The sequence below is a fragment of the Sturnus vulgaris genome, chromosome 1 (genome assembly GCF_052056855.1).
Source record: "Sturnus vulgaris isolate bStuVul1 chromosome 1, bStuVul1.hap1, whole genome shotgun sequence".
Lineage (NCBI taxonomy): Eukaryota > Metazoa > Chordata > Aves > Passeriformes > Sturnidae > Sturnus > Sturnus vulgaris.
The window spans coordinates 24,931,811-24,954,630 of record NC_142243.1 but is presented as its reverse complement, the minus strand read 5'-3'; the positions used below and the strand labels follow the sequence as shown (position 1 = coordinate 24,954,630).

At 41.4% G+C, this 22,820-nt stretch overlaps 1 non-coding gene across 1 annotated transcript; it reads left to right on the top strand.

Moving 5' to 3' along the window:
* Window positions 1-471: 471 nt before the first annotated feature.
* SEM1 (SEM1 26S proteasome subunit) lies at window positions 472-7,427 on the top strand. The gene is made up of 3 exons (XR_015802577.1): window positions 472-630; window positions 4,362-4,455; window positions 6,343-7,427. It is a non-coding gene; the product is annotated as an SEM1 26S proteasome subunit (transcript).
* The last annotated feature ends 15,393 nt before the right edge of the window (window positions 7,428-22,820 follow it).

Here is a 22,820-nt window from a genome sequence, read left to right as displayed (position 1 = left end):
CCTACGGCCACACACTACCTTGGCAACCAGACCACGGCACTGAGTGCCACAGCCAGGAAGTCCTTAAATACCTCCATGGAAGGCAGCCCATTCCAATTTTAATTACTCTTTCTGTGAATGAATTCCTCCTGATGTCCAACCTAAACCTCCCCTGGCGTTTTGAAACACTACATTCAAAAGCCAGAAGGGAAAAAACTCCAACATCATGACTTGGAGATTAAGGACAGAAGGCTGGTACTCGGTAGGTTTTGCCTGTGTGAAAACCAATAATGAAAGAATGTGGAGAACAGACGCGCTCAGTAGCGGCGGCGGCCCGTGGAGTTCGCTCTGACGCCGCAGGGAAGGAGCTGGTTCTCCCCACAGCACTGCACACAGCAGCACCGCTTCCCGCGGGCCTACCGGAGCCGGGCCGGGCCGGGCCGGGCGGGGCCGGCACAGCCGCCCTCCGCAGGGCGCAGGCGCGGGCCGGAGCCGGGCCCGCAGCGGCGCAGGCGCGGCGGTGGCCGCGGGATCCCAGCAGGCTCGGGGGCGGCGGGACGCGGTGCGGGCCCAGCATGTCGGAGAAGAAGCAGCCGGTGGACTTGGGGCTCCTGGAGGAGGACGACGAGTTTGAGGAGTTCCCGGCTGAAGGTGCCGGGCGGGGGTGGCACGGCACGGCACGGGACGGGACGGGATGCCAGGACACGACAGGCCGCGGCCTGCAGGCGGGACGCGCGCGGCCTGGGCCGGCTGAAGCGGCGGTGGGGCTGGGGCGCCGTGTGTGCCGGCCCTGCCCGCGGAGAACCACGGGGCACCGCTGTGCTGCCGCTCCGCAGGGCCCGGCTGAGCCCCGCGGAAGCTTCCCCGGTGCCCCGCGGGTCCCTGCCCAGCCCTCGCCCGGGCAGGGGCTGTCAGCGCCGTCAGAGCCGCGGTCGAGCGCGATCGTGGTGCCCGTGCCCGGCTCTGTGCCGGTGTCACGGCGCTGGGCAGTGTCGCTGGAAGTGCTGTGTCATTGTGCGAGAGGGCTAGGAGCAAGTGCGGGAGAAATTGACTGCTTTTTGACACTGGAGATGAGAATCGCAAGGGAGAGGAGGGATGAGGGCTGGAAACTGAGCGTAAGGTGGAAAAATGTGTGAAAGTACTGCGCTCTGTAGTTACTCTGAGTGTCTTTACCCATTGAAGCACAGATATGTATATGCTGGTTTGCTTTTCATAGGTACAGATATACTTAATAAGGAAGGTAAATTCAATAAAACAAATCAGTGTCCCTTGACAGAGATAGTCTTGGAAATATCCCTATTAGGGCATGTTTGCTTTTTATGGCCTTAATTCTGAGATCGTCTCAAGTTGTGGATCATGAGAAATTATATCTTTCATGATGAATGTAACGTCAGAATTTTTTTTTTCTAATGTCTTTATTGCATGTGGTTTCTCTGTGGCCTTACAGGCCTTAGATGTTCTGAACCCTTTAGTACTGCTAAAATGAATATTTTTGGATGTACTGATATAGCAAGTTCATGACATATTTAGGATATTAGGTAAAGTAAACTTACAAGACCATACTTTCTTTTTCATAAGTGTTTCCTAAACAGGAAAAAAAAGTTTATCTTATTTAATGTAAATTAAGTATTCACAGTAGGGAAAGTGTCTGAAGCTTCTGGACCTTGGATTGGGCAGAGCCCTGACTTGCTGTTACAGAACGTGAAATTAGTTTTGTTTGACTCTAACTGTAATGCTAAAGCAAAGTACTGTGCAGACTTTCTGGGTGGAATAGAGACCATTAGAAGGTGATGATCATCAGGCTTCTAGATGTTCTTTCCTGCAGAAAATAAGAACCTCTAAAGGGGTCCATTTCAATCCTCAAGTGTGGTCATAGTTTTGAGATGTTGAGCGTTCAGACCACTTTGTTTGTTATCTCCAGTACTTAGGAAAGAACTGTGATAACTGTGCTCAAACCCATTCCAAGTTGTTGGTCTTTCAAATTAAAACACCACTTCCTACCAATAGAAGAACTTTGTGTTCTATTACCCAGTTTTTATCCAAGGGAAATTAGATAATGCAAATCTATGTTAAATGATGAAAACGTGGATTTTTGGGGTTTATTCCAACCTAAAAATTTACTTGAACAATTTATGAAATCAAGTTATATATCAAAACCAGACGTGCCCAATTTTAATAGGATACTTATATATACGTATATATATAGGAAGTATAGCATAAGTATATTATAGTAGATGAAAATACATGTAAATGAATCACTTAAGAATCCTTTGTACAGTCCATTTCAGAATATTAAAATGTAAGGTGTAAAGTGATAGAGCAGGGGGAAAAAAAACCCTAAAATCCTAAAAATAGTTTTTTGTTTCCCAAGTGCAAAATAAAACAATCAGTGGTTAGCATAGAAAAATACATTTTTAAGGAGTTCAGTCATGACAAGGTTATAATTTTGGTGTATATTAGTAGTACTTAATGGTAGTGGACTCTCAAGTGATCTTAATACTTTCAATCCCAGATAATGCTGTACCTTTTTTTACTTTTGTTTAGTCACAGGCATATAATGTAGCAGGGAGTAATGACTGTATTATACAATTGTGGGGTAATAGTTTCAATATAGAGATGCTGTAGAATCTTGTCCTACGGAGATGAGAATGTAATTTAGGCTTTACTTTCACTCTCCTCCCCAGCCCAGCGAGGAAGGTGACATGGGCCTTTTTGACTCCTCTCTACCCAGTGTGATTTAGAGCATCTTTTTGCAGTCTCCCCTGCTGATCTTCTGTGACTGAAGCTGCTGTTTGTTGTGCTGGATATGAGTTACTGGGAGATTTTTTTTTGCAAGTTTGTAGTTCTGTCTGAGCTCCTTGTATGTTTGTAGATAGAAAAGTTTGACACTGTGTTAGTTTTAAGTTGTTTGAGCATTGTTTTTTCTCTCTTCAAAATCCAGATAATCAGTAAAGTTTTTTTATTTTGGTGAAAAAATCAATAGAATATAAATTGGCAAGGGCAAAGCTTATTGCAGGTGGTTCTAAAGAATAAGCCCTTCCCTTTGAGCAGCTAGCAATGCAACCAAATAATGCATTTTTTTATACAGCATTTTTTCTTCACCTTTCCTTCTCAGTTTTTCCTTTGGCTCTCGCAGCACAATTTCTGTGCTCCTTCATCTTTTCCCATTATATAATTTATTTGAGTAGGGAAATTTAATTGTAATGCCTTCCACACGTGTGTCTTTAATCAGTGACAAATGGATTTTCCTGTCCTGGTGAATCTCAAATATTAATTTTGTTGCCTGTCAGTGTTAGAAAAAGGAGGAGAAAGTGCAAAGACCAGGCTTCATTCTTGGAAAGTTAGCTGTTCACAGTGAATTAGTTTTTGATGTTTTACCCCACTAACTTTGTCCCCTGCTCCCCCCATACCTCCATCAGTGTTTAATGTTACTCTAGGCCTTAGTTCTCAAAGCTTCCTGTGCATGGGCAGCAGATGGCTTACTCCAATGGAAGGGGAAGAACAGTGTTACCTCTTTAAGTACACTAGCAGACTTTGAGAAATAAAAACTTGCAAGTGTCAAAATTAGGGGGTTTCTATTTTTTTAACGTTTGAAAAACTGTGTGTCTTTCAGTTGGAATAAACTGGGAAACTAAAAAAAAACCCAAGTAACCAAACTTACATTTTCATAGTGATTCTGAGCCTCTCATTTTCATTATTTTTCTAAATTATTTAGTTTGATTTTAATTTTTTTTAATAACAAAGAATTATGTGTGTGATCAGTAATTTGTCAACAGTGGTATGCCAGATTACTTTATTATAGGAAAAATATAAATAAGATTAGTAAATGGACATAAAGTGTTTCCCTACAAGTGTTCCCTTGGGAACCAGAAATAGCTGATTAGAGGTATCAACTGCTCTTTGCAGATGTTTGTCTCAATTTGCCTTTGCTTCTGCATCACAAATAGTTTTTTGTCATTTGTCCGTAGACTGACTGAGTCTGATTTGAGGGAACAGAGAATGTGTCTGTGTTTTGGCAAAAGCATCTGACACATTTTTACTTTTTTAATCTGAAAAAGATGTTTAAATGCAAATCCTGAAGGATGATGCATGTATGAGTTTATTCATAAGTATGTAAAATATTTCTTAGGAATGTTTAATGTTGCAAGCTATGATGTGCGTATAACGATTAATTTTCACCAAGTTCCATTTTTGTTGTAATTACAGAAATTGTGAGATGTGTTTTAGATCTTTCTGTCTCATAAACACTTGAATGTGATCCAGACTTCTCTGTTAAATTTACCAGAGTTCTGCCTTTCCCTCTGGCTGAGCTAATTGGTCAATAAGACATGGTACCAAAGCAGTGCAGCATGCAATATTTAAACCTCCTTTTCTGTCTTTAGATTGGACTGGTTTAGATGAAGATGAAGATGCACATGTGTGGGAAGACAACTGGGATGATGATAACGTAGAAGATGATTTCTCCAATCAGTTAAGGTAATTTTATTTAAACTTACTGTTCTAGAAGACAGGTAAAATACTTTAAATGGAGTTGATTAGTTAATATCTGAGAGTTTGAAATCTGCTTACTTTAAAAAAATAAAGATCTGAAATGGAAGTAAATGAAAGCACAACTTTTTGCTTTTTTATTTAAAGCCTTTTAGAACCAGACTTAGGGATTACACGACTCTGGAGTACTGATCAGCGTTTCATCTTTTAATAATTCTACTGAAATATGCCTTAGGACATTGTGGTGACAGAATTTTGCTCTTTTACGCAAACAATGCAAAGATCACAGAAAGCTGAGACACAGCTGACACTTTGTCAATTTAACATGAGTAGATCCTTTTCTAATGACTCTTCTCTGTGTCTGTGAAAGTTCTGAATTGTACTGCCAAGATTAATGGCAAGGCATCCAAGATTATCCCTTTGTGCTGTGTGGTGTGCAAAGTGTATTACAGTTTTATGTTTGTACTTTAAAATGGCACTGCTGTTCTTTGTCCAAATGGGCAAATTTTCTGGAGATTAGTGATCTGTATTATGTTAAAGTTCTTTCCTATGTGATGAGCATACTGTTTATGAGCAACAACAGCAAAGTAATTGTTAATTACATGCTTTAAAAAAAGTGATAGCAATTTGTGTACCTCTAAACCAGTTGCTTAATCCTCTTTGTCACTTGTAGTTTCAGTAATCCTTTACTGATGCATAATTATAACTTAAATTGTTTCAAGCATTCAGAACAAAGCCAGATTTTATAATTAATCCCTCAGTATGTTGCATGAGTAGCAAACTGTCTGTAATACAGCCTGCTTAAACAGTTCCTGGATTGATCTCCCTTGTACTCTAGGGAAAGCAATTATTTTTGTGTCTTCTGCATAAAAAATCGTTGGTATAGTTATTTCATACATGGTTCAAAGGCAGTTAAATGGTAATATTGGAAAACATGTAATGAAACAGACTTTCAAGAAATAGTGTAATTCTTGATAGACATAGTTGATCTAGGCAAACTTTCTGTAACTGGCCTTAGTTGCAGCCTGTGGTGTTGGTGACCATATCGTGGTTTGCAGTGTTGCTGGTTGTAGCATGTTTCTTTCATCTCTACAAAGCAAATGCTGCAGTCCTCCACTTTTAAAGTCCTACAACTAATTGTGCAAACTAACCCAAAATATTTGTAGAGATTTGTACTTCTGTGTCTAGATACACTTATACTAAGACTAGAGGATAAAACAGGATGCATCCTGGCTGGTGTGTTCAGAGGCAGGTGAGAAGCAAAGTGGTGGCAGGGCAGGAGTGATATCAACTGTAGTTCCTAACTTGTTGTCCTGGCCACAACTAAGGACAGCAAAGCAATTGTTTCCCTCAGAATTGTTCAGTGCAAGATGTATTGCACCAAAACATAAATAAAAGTTCCAGACTGCACTATTCTTAAAGTAAAAAAAAAAAAGCTTACAATTGTTTTGGAAGCACAGGCATATAAGTCAAATAGAATAGCGAGCTTGCTTGAGTTAAAGAAATCTTGAGAATAATGTATAAGATTCTTGAGACTATGCATAAGATAATATTTTGGTTATTCTAATGAGTTTGGAGATGTTGCCAGCACATAGGTGCTGCTTTGTGCCATATGGTGGGTCAGAGGGCAATAACTGATTAAAACAAATATGTGAATTTTTCACTGAGAAGTCACTTATAATGATCTAAGATAAAAAACTGGAGTTCAAGAACTACAGAGTAAGTAAGGTTGAGATTATTGGTATTAATCAAAAAGCAGTATGATGTTACTATTTAAAATGATTGTATATTGTGTAGTATATTTAATTAAAAAAACTAAACAATCATCTAATGGTATTGTATATGTTTCAATACGTCTGTCTCTTTTCTATACAGAGCTGAATTGGAAAAACATGGATACAAGATGGAAACATCATAGTTTTTGCAGAATATGGAGTGGTTTAACACTGAACTGTGGATAGACTTTATTGACAAAAGAAGGATGGAAAATGAGAAGACACACATAGTTCATTATCTGCTTGAATTTATTATTGTTTTGTATAAAAAATAAAGTTTTTAATCTTAGCCTAGTCATACATTCAGCCTCTACTCACCTGGTACCTTGTATTTTGGTTCTGAAATGTCTTGTGTGGCGGAATTCACGGACTTGCCTAGAAAGCCAGTAATGGTCTGTCAGATGCTCTTGCACTGGCTGCTGTCATGGGGAGCTAAACAGTTGTAAACCAGAATGAAGACTAATGAATGTTGCTGTCACAGGAAATAAAATACTTGTGTATTCCAATTAAAATGCAGCAGAGATCGAAAGCAGTATTAGGAAGGGAAAAGCTTGTTTTGCCTCAGCATTTTATTTCATAATGACTTGAGTTTTTTTCTTAGTAATTTCGTGTGAGTGCTGGTTTAATAAAACAGACTTCAAAGTGTCTTGCAACAGCAGAAATCCAAACTCTCCAATCTGGCCCTGTCATTTCTTAGAACTGTTGAAGAGGAGACTTCTCTGGAGGTGAAAGTTCTGTTCTTGCATTTATTCAAGCCTGGGAATCTGCTGAAATTGCCTCCAATTTGCCAGTTACAACAGTTCATCTGTATCGCACAAACATGCCTGCTGAGAACGGAAATCAAACTTCCAACTCATTTCATGGAGGCCAACACAGATTTGCCAGAAAGATATCGCAGTAGTGACTGGATTCAATTACTCTGAACTGGAAAACAAAGTGGAAATTACCACACCTATTACCACTTCCATGAACACTCCCCAAAGGAGCTGTTAAAGCTGGTGTATGCAAAGACAGGGGGAGATGGCAGCCATGGCTCCAAATTAATTAGGGTTTTTTAATAAAGGGGCGACTATAGTTACATACTCATAGAATTTGAATGAGCTACTTGCTTTTTAGATGTTCACTTAGAGAAACAGAGACTTGTTACTTAAAGTTAGCTTTCAGAATAAAGGTATGGTTGATGGATATGCTGTTATTTAAACTTGTTAACTAAATAACTGAGTATCTTACGTTATAATACATTGATTAATACAAAGTACAAGGAAGTTTCCCCTCCCCCAAATTATTAGGTGGTACTATTTTAATGGTGGAGACAAGATTCACTTTGACCATTACCACTTTCTAAAGACAGCTATGTAAAGACTGAGAACTTCATTGCCATTTGAATGGTTTTGCAAAACTGAATGGTTCTGCAAACCTAAATGTTTCAGAAGGTGTTGGACGTTGTCAGTTTGTCCAGTTCTGTGCTGCTTGGGAAAACAAAGGGAAGGCTTTTCAAGTAGGTTTACCCTAGTCATTTAAATTATTCACATTGAGATGTGTGGCTCATGCAGCCCACTGCAGTAGAATACAGAAGAAGAAGAAGAAGTCCTGAAGTTCATATTTTGACACGTAACAAATGTAAAGTCTGTATTGAGTGGCAAAGAGCAATACAAACTTCCTCAGTGTTGGGAGTTTAGGGAAAAAGTATGTTGAGTACAGTTCTGGGATTGCTGGTGTTATTAACACAGCAGTACTGGGAAGTTGAGTAACACAACTGACCAAAAGAAGATGACAAAATAATTGTGGAGATGTCTGGTGCAATCTGGATAGGGACAGCTGCTTTCTATTACAGGACTCTGGAAACCTGACTAAAGCAGCCTTGTCCCATTGATTGCAAGCAGCAGGAGAAAGCTATGGAGATGGAAAAGCATCTTTGCTGCAAGAAGGCTTTGTTTTTGCTGAGCCTCAGTTGTATTAGTATCTTTCCCTCTTTTTTCATAAAAGTAGAATTGTAAGGGAAGCGTAGGCTGAGGTAGTGGCTCTGCACTCTCACAGTATTAACCTTCAGCTGCTGGATTGTGATATGAACCCCCAGCTGGAAAAAAAGAGCAGTCTGCTTTGAAGGTCAGTTTGATGGTAAAGTCTTATAATGCTGTCTGCTTAAGAGAATGTATTGCAAAGGAGTAAATAAGTCATATGCAAAGTGCTACAAGAATGTAGCTTACTGCAAAATCAAACGCTTCATGGGAGCTGGTGGCCTATGTAATTACCACTGTTTTTTTTCCCCTCCTCAAGTTTATTTGTTGTCACATGGTTCCTTTTATGTTTTATAGTTTCAATATGACTTGGGAATCTTTCTACTTCTGATTTCTTTCTAAAATTTTTAAAACTCAGCTGGTTTTGAGACAAACTAGAGACTTTTTGCCCATTTTCGTTTACTTTTGACAGCTTTGGTGTTCAAGAAGGAAGCTGAGGTGGTTGGCCAGGATGTCACAATATAATTCATCCTAATGTACCAGCTATTCACCTTTAAAAGGAGCTAATATTCCTGTGTGTTTGTAGACTTCTGAGTTTTTTAGATTGGCCTTGCTCGGGGAGGTTTCCTTTGGCGGTCATTCCTGGAGGTGTTGTAATGATCCCTGTTAGCTGAGGAATGCATGAAATGTGGGAGACAGGAGTACTTTGGGGTTGTGAGGGAGGACCCACTGAGAGAAGACAAAGATTTCAGAAGGAAGATCTGCAGCCTGTCAAAGGTGGGAATGTGTTGAAGAGAGGGAGGTTTGGCAAGCAGAGGAGAGGTTGGGGTTTCTAGTTAAGAAAGTAGGACAGCACGTGGAGGAGGTGTGCGTTGTGATGGCTGGGTGTGGCTGCTGGGTAATCTCTGTTCCCTGTTGTAGGAAGGAGATGTAGGTTGATGTCCTGTGTTTGGGGACCTGTCCTCCTCGCTAGCCCATCCCTCAGCCAAGCTGTGGAGCTCTTGGCCAGTGTCCTTACCCTGAGCCATGCCAGGGCATGTGGCACATGTCTACAGCTCTCTACATGATGAAGGAGGGAGTGTTTTGCAGCGTGGGGAGGGTTGACTCGCTGTGACCTAGATGCCGAGGATGTCTCAAGGCAAAGCACTGTTCAGCTAACTTGGAGGAAAGCTCTGGAATGTTCCCGATTGCCAATGTTTGGCATTCATGCTTTGCCTTGATCCTCGAGAAACCATATACACCTAAGAAGAAATGCAAAGTCACAGATAAGCACACAAAATGGTCAGCAGTCCAAAGTAAGGCTGTTTGGAAGGCCTTAAATTCAACTCTTCTGTCTCAGAATAGACTTTGGCATTTTCTGCTGCTGGGTCACACTGTGTCCTGTTTTGCTCCTGCTGCACCATGTCCACGTGGTGCTGTACAGAACTAGTAAATGTGGGTCTCCATAACACAGCAGTCTGCCTGTTTTGCAATTGCTCAAATACATTTTCCACTGTCCCTGGGAGAGGGAGAAGTGTTTTCCCCTCTTTGAAGTGTACGATTATTTTAAGTGTGAGACCCCAGGACCTCCTCTTTCACTGGATTTGGTAGTATGTAAAATGCTCTGCACGTTCGAATGTTTCTTTAGCTTCAGTTACTGCTGTGCATATTCAGCATTTCTGCCAATCAGGATTTATGGGGTACCAAGTCAGCCACCCAGAAAAGGAGGCACATGCATTACAACCTTTGCAGCTTTTGTAAGGAATGAGGCAAGGACTCCACAAATGGCTACCTTTCCCTACTAGCTTTTTCTTGAACCTTATTTTGTTCTTATCCTGTTTTTTCTTGAACACTAACAAGGACTAATAAGTCCCCTGAGGGAGGGGGTACATATAAGAAAATATGTGATCATAAAATTAAAGACTATGAGAATGCATATGTATGGGAAAAGGAATTTATATTGCACAGTCTCAGTTCCAGCGTTTCCTATCTTTTAACTGTCTGACTTTACAGCACTAATAATAATCTTTTAATGCAGGTATGATTTTTTTTGTTTGCATAATGATACACCTAAATTTGATTTAATTTCAAGGCATGCAGGGAAATAAGAAGATTGATGCCCAGAAAGTTTTTGTGGTGGAATTTTACTAAAGAATAAATGTTACGTAACATTTCAAACACAGTGAGATCCTTCAAGATGAAGTGTGTGATATAAATGTAAAATATTTGCAAACTATAATTTAGCAACCGTTTTAAAATCATAGTCAGTGTTCCAACCTCTTACATGTGGCGGGTGAGATCCTTTGTCAACTGCGAGCTAAGGGCAGTGAATGTGAGATTCATTAAGTAATTATATAGGAACATTAATTTCAAATTAATTTCAACAGTTGTTTTAGACATTAGCAACCAAATTAGGGGACCAAAGGCAAACAGTAATGCAGCTTAATACTTTAAATAAATGAAGGCATTTGAAGTGATTTACATAAATCGGATGATAAGTTCTCATTTAATGGGCTTCCAAATGCCCCCGCCTCCCCTTCCCGTTCACCTTCGAGTGTTTCCAGGCTGTGTGTGCTCTGCAGTTACCCAGCTCTCTTGTTACATCGTGCTTTTCTCAAATCCTTCCTACACTGGCTTTATAATAAGCAGTCAGAGTTTCTGGAATTTGTTACCGTGAGCTGGAACCCTTTAAGGCTTCTGAATCTACAGCGCTGGGAGGCATGGGAAGGGAATGGAGCCACTACTGACAAGGCTCCTAGGAAAATAAATGGTGGAGAACAAAAAAAGCAGATTAGGGTATTGGGGGATGCTTGCCTACAGGCAGGGCAGGGAGATGAAAACCAGCCCATCAGCAAGTGAATGGGTCACATGTAAAGGATAATGACCAGCCCTTTTCATCTTTCCTGCAGTGAGCTCAAGGCTCTTAATGAAAAGGAACAGGCACTGGTCTGGATTTACACTGCACCTGATAGAGGCAGGCAGCTCGGTGACTCACCCGGGAGGCAAAACCAGCCCTGCCAATGCTCCAGCCACCTCACCTGCCTTGGGTCCCTCCTGCCGCGAGGAAAATAAAAGCCCTTCCTTCAGAGGGAGCTGGCAGTCTGTGAGATGTAAAAGGCGAGCTCGGGCAGCTGGGGAGGCTGGGCAATGGGCTGTTCCCTTCCTAGTGGTATTGGTTTGCAGTGCCCAGAGAGGATGTGGAACTGTACGATGCAAGCCTCTAACAAAGATTCCTCTAACATAAGGAATTGTCCCAGTCACCAGGCTGTTCAGTGATACTGTCCAGCTGGCAGTGATGTTTGAACCCTGTTTTTCGAGACTTGGGTAACAAACTGATGCTATCAGCCACTTCTCCCTCAGGAAAAGCAGTGGGGTGGCTGGGTGGTAACAGCATATCCAGAAAACAAAGGTGCAGTGATTCTGTTTGTACTGCTTTCTTACGCCAAAGAGATCCAGTTCAGGCCAGAAATGTACAAAGAAGAGTTTGATCAATCTTACTCTGAAGTATTTAAAATGTTACTTTTCCTCCTCCCTTCCCAAGCTGTCTGTTGTGCCCCCTGTGCAGGTGAACATGAGCTGGCAGAGCTGAGACCCAAGCACATTTTTTTTTTGGCTGGCAGTTAGCCATGGAGGAGGATCCTAAAAGGACATGAGGGCAAAGAGGAAACTGTGGCAGCAAGATAAAAAAACAACACCTGTTTTCTCTCTGAAGGTTAAAATGGGAAAGGGTAAAAATCCCTCCTAAGCAGAAAGTAGTGTCTGAGAGGGTTTGTGAGCACATCACAGGTTGAATCACTGTAAAGGGCAATTCACTCCAAATTACACGTGTGAAATGGCAAGGCCTCTAATGTAATAAGTCGCATAGATGGATCCATTTCAAGACTATTGCTTCAGTGACTTTTTAGGGTATATTATTTTATCTTTTTTTTCCTGGAGCATATTAAAATTGCAGAGGGTGCTGTGCAAAGTGGACTTTATCCAACAGGTTACCTTAGTTCTCTGTGTCTCCTGCTGCAGGGCCTAGCTCCTGAGTGCTCAGTGCTGCAACCAGATGTGGCTTTTCAGAGCCAGGTTCCAGCTGCAGCTGATCCCTGTTACCTCAGACGAAAAATGGGCTGTGCAGAGGTGGCAGCAAATGGGTACTAATGTGAGTTGCCCAGTGGAAGCTTCAGCCTAGGAATGTGATCTCCCAGCCTCTGACATGACATTTCACACCTGAAGTATTAGCTGCTAAGAAATTTAAGGGATTTCACTAAAATGTGTGCTGGATTCTGTTCCTTGCTCTGCTGCTCTATAATCAATGTCCATTAGAAGAGAGAGCACAGTAGTGTTTCATTGCCTGTGAGCATGAGTAAGATTACCAGGGTACTGTACATGCCTCCCAGGATGTCATTCCTAGGCATTTCTAGGCTGAAGCTTGCCTCGTTAGAGCCTATCTGTCCCTTTGTAGGTGGTTGCTGTCTCTACCACAAAGAGGGTCTGGCATGGGGTAAGCCAGCCTTAGAGGAATTATAGCAGTTAAAAAAGTAATTAAGAGTAATAAAACCAATGAGTAGAGACTTGATTGAAGCTTGATGGAGTTGCAGAAACTGCATGACTCATCTTAAAAAGAATATATATATATTACATTTATAAATAGGCTTCTTTATTTTTACAGTTCCTGTGGAATATTTAGCAATTCCTGTTCTTTTTAAAAATAATTTTGATGTTATACAGATATTTATGATATCTGATATCCACAGATATCAGATATGCAGGTCGTACTGTTTATTGGGAAAACACACCCTTTAGCAGTAGCCTTCTGTCAGAACAGGCACACATGGTGCTTTTACAAGCACAGCATCAGGCATGGCCTTCCTGCCCTGAAACTGTCAGTGAGACTGAAACAACACTCAGGATACTCTGCAGGAGAGATTGGAGTGGGTTGTGATGGCCACTGGTAAAAGACCACAAATAGTGGATGTTCAGGGTCAGGCAGAAAGAAGTAAAGGAGTCTCCTAAGTGAAGAAATTAGGAGGAAGCAAGGGATACTGGTTCTGCTTCAGTGGACAAAACTGACTGGATCCAGGCTGCATCTGAATTGAAAAGGCTGATGTGAAATGAGCTCTCTTCCTAACCTGAGGAACAGCACACCTGAAAGACATAGGGAATTCGGTCAGTTTGTTTCATCTGGGAGACAGTTGAATGGTGATCTGATCACAGTTCTCAAGCTCCTTTATGAAGAAAATAGTCCCATAAGGAGATGGGTTTTAAACCTCACTATAAAGGTAGAGCAAGGCTGAGAAACTATAAGCTCAAGTTAGACAAATCTATGTTGTTTGTTTTTGCAGCAGGTTCTGAACTGAACCACTCTCAGACTTAGGTCTGCCCACCATGGAACTTGTAATCAAGATTCTTCTTGATGCTTTGTGATGGCTTAGAGAGAGATGGCAAAGATGCAATGCAGGAATGGCAGGATGGAAATATGAATATATTAGAGGGGATAAGGACAGGTGAGTGTGTCAGTCTTTCCTCACCATAACTTTCCTGTTTTCCTTCTGCTCAGCACTGCAGTGATTTTTGCTGTGTGTTAATGGTGTGTGACATGAGTTCATGTTGTGCCATGTCTAATCCCTTCCATGACAGAAGGCACTAAATCAGGCAGTTTGCCTCCCAGGTCTTCGTCTCTTCCTGGTTTTGCTTCCTTGATGTCCCAGGGTGTTTGCCAATTTCACATTGATGTGGGATCAGAACCTGGAGACTGAGAACATGGGGCAAAACTGATCTTGCAGCCATGGACCCAAGGAATCACCACAGGACTGTTTGTGGTGTATATGGAGCTGTTCCCTAGGTCTCACTGGACTACTGGGTCTTTCTGTGTGTGGGGCTATGGGTTTCCTTTCCCTCCTCCTTCAGAAGGCTGCAGAGACAGAGATTTAAATGCAAGATCTTAACTAGATTCAAATTCCTTTTAGAGTTTTGAAATACTGAGCAAAGTATACAAATTCTCAAATATTCAATATTTCCAAGGAGATGGAGTCCAGTGGTTGCAGTCCATCCTGCTGGGACCGTATAGTGGGCTTCAGCTCTGAGAACTGGGAGCATAAAAGTGATTTTTCCCCTAGGAATTCATATTAGCAAGAACAGTCATGGAGCTTCCTCCTCAGTTTTCGGTGAAGCCAGTTCCAGTAGGTGGAAGAGTCTTATGCTGGGCTCACCTTTGCCATTTCCACAAAGATTTTGGAGGTAAGAGAAGGAGTCAAGGAAGAACCATGTAGCTAACTCGAGAGAGATTCCCCACAGTAAGACTATTGTGCATATTGACAACATAGCACAAAGCTGTCACAGAACAAAACCACCTCAATATGGTGAAGGTGCTGCATGCCTGAAGAGCAACTGAGGTCTGAGCAGAGACTGTGCCCACAGGTGCCAGCTGCGAGGAGGGTCTGGCTGGGAGGAGTATCCCTACCCTACATGCCACTAGTGCTGCTAGCAGGTAGGCACAGGGGTCCTGTTTTGAGTGGGAAAATGGCTGTGGAGAAGCATTTTCACCTTCATGTGTGGATATCTCTATGGTGCAAGCAGGTGACTTTTATAGCCACGATGAGTGACAAGCAACAGTGATCATTTAAGGCAGCATCAGCTCTGTAGTGAGCACCATTAATCCTCACCACTGATTGCTCTTACTGAAGCTTCAAGTGATTGGAGAAACTGCCCAATGTTCATGAAAGAAGTTGAACCTCTTTAATCTACCTCTGGGAAATCTTGAAAACAAATATATTGATTCTTTTGGGAGGGGATGGAGTAAGTCAAATATTGTTTTAGTGAGTTTGGGAAAAGAAAAATATAATTGTAGAGGCAGCAAAAGAGATATGAAAATGCAGAAGAGGTAAACCCCTGAACAGCCACTGGTCTGAAGAGGGTAAGAAAGAATGATCCCAGTCTGTGACCACCTCAGAGGCAAAGGATCCAGTGTTCCCAGGGAGGTACACGTTTCATCAGGATGAACACTTGTGCTCCCCATGCCTGAGTGCTGTGTTTTGCCAGTGCCTGGTATGCAGAGCAGCACCAGGGCCTGGGCTGTGCCTCTCTATGTCAACATACCTGTTTTAGAAAGTGATGGCAAGCTCCCAGTTGGATGTCCTGTGTGGAGAAACCTTCCCATGGGTAGATACTCCTCCTTCAGGAGGGTGTTCTGGTTTTGCTTGCTTTGAAATGTTGGAAATAGTTGCTGGTTTTCCAAGGACACCGTGTTGTGCAAGCTGTTGCACATCCCCACCTGGGCACACCCTGTGCATTAGCCACAATATCTCTGTACAGAAATGACTGGTTTTCAGAAAATCTTTATTTCCTGAAGCCAAGAGTGTCTGCAGGAATGTAACTTCTTGAGCTGCATTTAGATCTGAGATCAGGATAAACACAGAAAAGAGCAGGAGACTACAAGGTTATCAACAGCTCCTTATCCAAGGGAGGGAGTAGCTGGGTGGGTGAAGGTCCCTTTCCAAATCCCTGCCTACCACCCCCCAGTGGAATCTCTGTGCTCTGGGTGTAGGAATGGCAGCCACAGCTACCAGTGATTCTACCAGGCAGGGTCTTTGTCACTTGTCGTGCAGAGTTTCATGAGCTCCTGGATTTATGTTGAGGAAATGGTAATAAATGGAAAATCCCCCCCTCCTCTTTTTTTTTTTTTTTTTTTTTTTTTTTTTTTTTTTTTTTAAATCTCACACTACCTATTCACCTATTTCTGCTATTTTAAGGAATTCATAGTCTAGGACCCTGTTGGTCATTTTTATGCAGTAAAGTTTGCTGAACTTATAGCAGCATTGTTCTCACTGTTTTTCAATCACCCAACACTTAAGTATCTGAAATTTGTACCTTCTCATAAAAGATGTTTCATTTTCTACTTTCTTCTGTCAAAATAGTCTTGCTCAGGTTGCCATAACTGTCTTTTAACAGGGTTTCAGACCACAGAAGAGCTTTGATCTCAGGGCTACCCAGATGGGTCCATATATTGTTACACCTCCCATGGACCCCACATCTTCCAATCTGCCATCTGCCCTTCCACTTCCATCAGAGAATGTGGTACATGTAATTGCCCACAGATTTTTAATTTCTAGTGTGCCAATTAAAAACTATCCCCTGTTCAGAAAGGAGGGAAATTATGGGAAGGGGTGTCAGACTGGAGGAAGGTGCACTGAGCTCCAGGACACCAGGGAGTAGAGGGGAACTGCAGGCTCGCCTCAGCTCCCACCTCAGAGCTGGTGAAGGCATTGGGGTGAGGAGAAGAGCAGACATTGGATTCTCAGCAGGGTTAGCACTATGACAACACAGTATACCTCTTTCAATATTCTGCTTTACTGCTACCACTGTCACTCTTATGATTTGCAAATAAGGAAATTACATGCTATTAATGATCAGAAGAAATTGCTATAAGACTTTCCAATTGAAGTGGTCTTTTATGTTATTGGAGCCCAATGCTCCCTTGCATAGTCACCCATTGCTTCAAGGGCTTTGAAGTTGCATTTCCATTTCAATTGACATAAAACTGACCAAAGGCATTATTATAGTCACAGGACTCTGTTTATTTTCATTGGGAATGCATTAGCATTTCAAGGAAATAAAATCTGCCCAAAAATCACTGGATGATCACCAGAGCAATGCTCAAAAAGATTGTGAAGTCACAAGGTAGAAATTCATGCTCCCAGTAATGAGATGGAAGTTGAGAAACAGCAAAGAAAATGTCCATAAAACAGGAGGTGTGCAGAGCTGCATTCCTACAAGGGCCATCAAATCACACATATGGTGTCGGGGAGCTGGCACTGCTGATTTTGCTAGAAATTCAGCAATTTAAGTAACCTAATCAAGCATCATAATTAACTGGGGGTTCATTTCCTCTCTTGGAAAACATGAAGGGTGCTCATTGCTTGCTAAAAACAAATTAACCCTCCCCACGGTGAGGGTGTTTCTCCCTCTTGCCAACAGAAAGCCATTGGCCACCTGCATCTGGGGGGCACAGTGAGCAGCCTTAAAAAGGGGTGCAGTGCATTCACACACGGAGGGATCCCTGTCAGGAGGCTGCTGAGCTTTCATGACAGCTTCACCATCCATTAGTGAGCTGCCCTCCATGCCAGAGGGGGATGTGTGCTGGGAAGTGGTGGTGTGTGATGTTACTTTCTTCTTTGCTGCGTCTGTGTGTTAAAAAGACGTCTGAGTGCAGAGGTGCCCAGGTGTGCCCCTCACACAGGTGGCAGGCATGGCTGGTGTGAAAACTTGCTCCTTCCTCCCGGTAACTCCTGCCAAAATGCAACCAGCACTCCTTGTGGAAGAGTGCAGCTCCAGCAAAGGGGATCACCTCTGCAAATGCACTATCCAAATCACAGGTAAGCCCAGTGGTGTTAAACACTTCCCATTCCACACATAGAGAGCCAAGCATTACTTCTTTAATGTGTTTTTAAATAACCTTTTTTGGATTAGCCCATAAAAGAGATAACTCTATCTCTTAAAGTTTGGAAAAATGAATATTTCAGTCCATAGGAAAAGGTTTTGAAATTTTATTTTAAGAAGCACTTGGAAGATAATTTTATTTTTGAAAGAAATGTAAGCAAAGTTAAAAAGCTGTCATTCCTGTAAATTAGAGTTTCTGACCTCTAAACACACAATATGGTCTTCAGTGAAGAGATTTCTGTGTGCTCTGCAGAAGTTCTTTCTCCAGGTAGTTCTACTATTGTGCCAACTTACAGTAATCATTGTAATCAGACAAACCAATTACAGAGCAGCAACCTGCTATACATGTAATATTCTAGGTGTATATTAAGGATGTTATGTTAAAATTGGTGAAAGTCCTTTAGCAAGAAGAAAAGCCTTCATCACTATTTTTTTTTCTGTGCTTCATTTTAGTGAGGACTTAAATGTAGTAGCATTTATATTTTTCACCTTGGAAAATATTTGTACTCTACAATAATGCATTAAAGCTTTGAGCCTGAAAACACTAATGCACAAGAGTGACTTTATTTATACATTAGCAATATTTTAGTCAAATGGTCTAATGTTTGCAGAACCAGATTCTGAAAAATAATGTACTATTTTATGTTGTATTACTATTGGTTCATTTATTGCTTTATTTAAATCAGGCATTTAGAGAGAAGCATTGTAACTTGGCTGTTTTATGCTATCATATTGTTGGAAGAAACATGTAAATAAAATATAAGGGAATGGGAATTGAAAATAGAGGGAATGAAGTGAGCACATATGAAATGTTCAAGATGTGAGGCACACCTGCTTCAGTCTGAAATGTCCCAGATTCAGAGCAGAGGCAATTTTCAACTTTTTCCCTGATCCAGGGTTTAGTAAAACTCTTGATCCGTCTTTTCACAACTAAAAAAATCCTTTCATCATTTTGCTCTCCATCAGCCTCAGAGGTTAAATCTCCTATTTCAGCTCTGATTATCACAGATGTGGCTTTGTATGAGGGGAGACCCCAGGTTTATCCAGGACTGGCCTTTGCATTCAAACTCAAATACCTTTTCTTCCAAAGCTCGCATAGACCCACTTGTTTAATGCTCTGGATATTAAGTATAATCATTGCAGAGAGTGGTTGGGACTTTTTAACTAGAAGAGTGAGCAGTCTCTGGCTTCAGTCAGGATGGAAAGAAGAAGCTGAGGTGGACAAGCAACACTGCTAGAGGAAACACAGATAATTCTACACACAGATATCCATATTGATATTTGTTTCTGGCAGTAATCCTTACTAGACCTTTTATTAAAGATTTAATAATGGTAGTGGGAAAATACAACACCTACCTCCATCAAAAGTACTTCATGACTCTTTTAAGATTAGATTTTGACCCCAAAGTTGAGGTACCCTTTTCATTGCTGTTTCTGTCACCCCTGAGTACCTGGTGTGGTCTTGTGCCGTGGTGGCATCTACAGGATGTGCCCAGGTGGTGACTGGATTGTAGCACACTCCAGTGGGTGCTGAGTCGGGTGAGCTGTAACTCAGACTTCATACAGAGCTCTTGGGTGGTTAAGCAGTTTCTACCATCATTACCATAATTTACTGGTACCAAAACAAAACTCTTATTAAAAAACTCAAACAACCATATAGCTAAATAAATTTTATCTTGTCCAGTCACTTTATAGTCACAATCCACAGTTTCATGCTTGAGCCACCAAGGTGTGGAGACCAGCCCTTCTCACACACCCCTGTGGCAATACGTGGACATCTCACTCAGAGGAACACCAGGGAGTTTCCCAAAAGCAGCAGAGCTGGTTGTGTAGGGAAGCTAGGAGAAGAAATGCCAGTGAGAATGAAGTAATGACAGTCACAATCCTCCACCTAAAATAGAACCTCAGTTGCACAAACTGTAGTCACCACAAATGTAACTCCTTCCCTGGCCTAAGATCTTCACAGAAATGGAGAAGAGGCAGAAAGAGACCCCTGGATGGGATGTTTCATGCTCACCAAAATGGGCTATTGCTTTCCTGAGTAAATGCAATGTGGGCTTGTTGAGAAACAGAGCTGAACTGCTTCAACTTCTACGTGACAAATTTCTACTGCATCATGACCCAGGAACTCAGCTTTCCCCTATGAAGGGGCATCTGGGCATCTTTTTTTTTTTTTTTTCCTCTTTTGGCTCTCTGAACTTCTCCAGCTCTGCTTTCCACTACTAACATCCCTGGCTAAAGCTTCATTTTGAACCTTGTGGTGCATATGTATTCGTAGACTAACAGCTTTCAAAAATGGTATCTGCCTTTTCTTCCTAAATAGACCCCTTTTACACAATAACTACCATGCATTTTTGGCTGTGAATATGTAAATAGGTAAAAAAGAAAATGTATCCACTGTCACAAAGAATAACATTGCAGCCTTAAACTTCAGATCCATTCAGAATCATTTGCTAACATTTGGTCCTCCAAGTTGAAGTTCCAAAATTGCCTGTCTTGTGCAATTTTCAAACATTCCACCTGCACAGAGTGAAGAAAAAATAGCTATTTCCAAGAGAGAGAAAACTCCATTTAACATGTTTTACAAAGTACTAAATAGCTTTCATATTTCAGATGAAGAGCAGAGAATATGTCCTCTGTGCTGTACTTACGATATTGTCTATTCCACATATTGTCTAGTTTCAAAGACACTGTAACATTCTGCATTACTATGATTATTTATCAAAACCAAAATCATGTACTTTTTTATGAGTCAGAAACCCAGTGGGGAAAAAATTAATTTCTGTTGCTTTTAATTTCTTGAAATAATTTCCATTGAGATTATTTTGAAAAACTAAAGCTTTCTCTAGTCTGCTTGCTAAATACAATTGCATCTATAAGGTGCTTTGGGTATTGTTCAATAAAAAAGCTGAATACCTATTCAGTTATACCTAGTCTTAGGACTGATACTGCCTTCTTTACTCTGGGTCTTCTGTCACATTAGAATTTTTTATTGACACAGGAAACTATTTTTCCATATGTAAAGACATTTATGGAGTGTACTTCATAAAACAGAACTGCTATTTAATCTGAGTGGTGAAGGGTGACTCCCTACAAAGTCTATTTATCTGCACAATTAGTCACATTTTCACAAAGAAAACCTGATTTACACAAATGCAAACCTGAACTACAGAGAAGAGTAAAGAAAAAGCCCAGTAAGACTTGTGCAAGAGAATCTAGGCTCAGTGGGGGGCTGAATCTGTACAATTATTTATTTCTGATATTTGAGCAGAGGGCTGCCCTCACAGTTTGCAAAAACCTAGCCCGTGAACACGGGCTACTGCAGAGCATATACACCATTTTAATTGTTACTACATTCTTCCAAGAATATTGATGCTTTATCATTGGTTTTTGTGAACAATTGTGCTTAGAACTTTTTTGAGAAAGAACCGTGTTTTCTCATCATTATTAAGAATTCAGAAACCTGGAGCTACTTTGCATTAGTTTCCTAAATACCCATGATTCCTAAAAACATCTAAATTATTCCTATACCCTTTAAATTGTTAAAATCAAACAAAATTTCCTTAAAAATAAATGAAGGTTCAGCACCAAACTTTTAGTAATTCGCAGTCGATTTGTATGTGATGCAGAGTACCTCGGAGCTAGATATAAAGGATTGTGTGATTTTTCTTTAGACTTGATGTGTTGGAACCAGATCAAAACTTGTAGTCAGCAACAACTGATGCTAAAAAATAGGGAAATTTTTATGGCAGAAAGAAAGCAGTCTTTGGAATGGAGGATGCTTTATTTGTGGATATGACATAGGGCAGACTTCCTTGCCACATTTCCAGCATTTTGTCCTGCCCTCTGGACTTGAACTACCAGGAGAACAATTTGTCTTGTGATGTTTGGCATTTCTGCTGTCGATGCCAGAGTAAACTAAGGAGAGAAAAGGCAAGTGGAAATTAAAAGCCTGCCACATGGGAATCAAAAACTAAGGTTAAACTTTAGATGTCTTTTATTTTAGTTCTTCACTTCTCTCTAATATGACATCAAATACACGGCAGCTACATGTGAGAGTAGGTCTCTGTGGTATTAGCCGAAACAACCAAAATCACACAAGCACCTTTAGAGTGAAGTCTGGTCAGAGGCAACGTGAGTCACTTTAAGCTCTGAGCTGGCATGGTCACAGACAGAACATTTGGCAGAAAAGCAACACATCTTCCACTGAGACATGCATGTCACCATCTGCATGTCCCAACACCCGTGCTGCTGAGCCCACCTCTCCTGGAGGAGCTGCTGCCACTCCAGCAGGAGTCCAGGTGTGGCTGCCAGCATCCTGACATTCGAGCCATGGTTCCCCGGGGGCAGTGGCTGAGAGCCAGAACCGATGGAAAACTGACATCTGCAGCTGGGGCTGCAGCAGTTTTCCCTGGTCCGAAGGGAAATCAAAGAGGAACTTTTGAGTCACCTGCTCAGTGCTGTCCCTTGAATCAGGAGTGATGGCTGGTGGCTGCAGTGGCAGAAGATGCTGATGCATAAGTGTGCAGCAGAATAAAAACCTTCAACCCAAAGGAGGTAGATTAGATAGAAGAACTAAGGAATAGTCCTGAACCAAATATAGAACATTTCAATGATGTTAAAAGACACCTGGAAATGAAAAAAAACATGACTGATCTACCAGTACTGAGTAAGTGTCAGCAAATGGACCAGCTCAGTGAGAAACAATGATAATGGCGTGCTCTTTGTGAATGTGAGGATGTTTTGTGGCAGTGTAGGAATATCCAGCACTGTGGCTGGAAAGTCAACAGGACTTTTGTTCCCAGTGTACTGAACAAACACCAACACAGGGTCTGCACCATGCAGAAAACATCTCCCAGCTCAGTTTCCAGCATCTTAGGAAAAGTTCACAGCCAACTGTGAACAGCACAGAAATAGCAAATATTTGGCTGCACTTATGGTAATTTCTCACTGTCTGCTCCCTCCATGTCAAAATGATTATGTATATTCTTCAGAGTCAATAAAGTTACTCAGCTCCAAAGCCAAAAACATGTGTTGAAAAGCCGAGGTTCGTTAAAGGCTCTTTTTTGATTCCAGCCATTTCACACACATTTCCCTGAGCTGTGGCAAGCTTCCAGCGTGGCTGAATCCAAATGTTGCTCCTCTTACAGGCACATAGTTTGCCAAGACTAAGGTTATTCCTTCTCCTTGTGATGCAATGCTTCTTACTGACCACTGG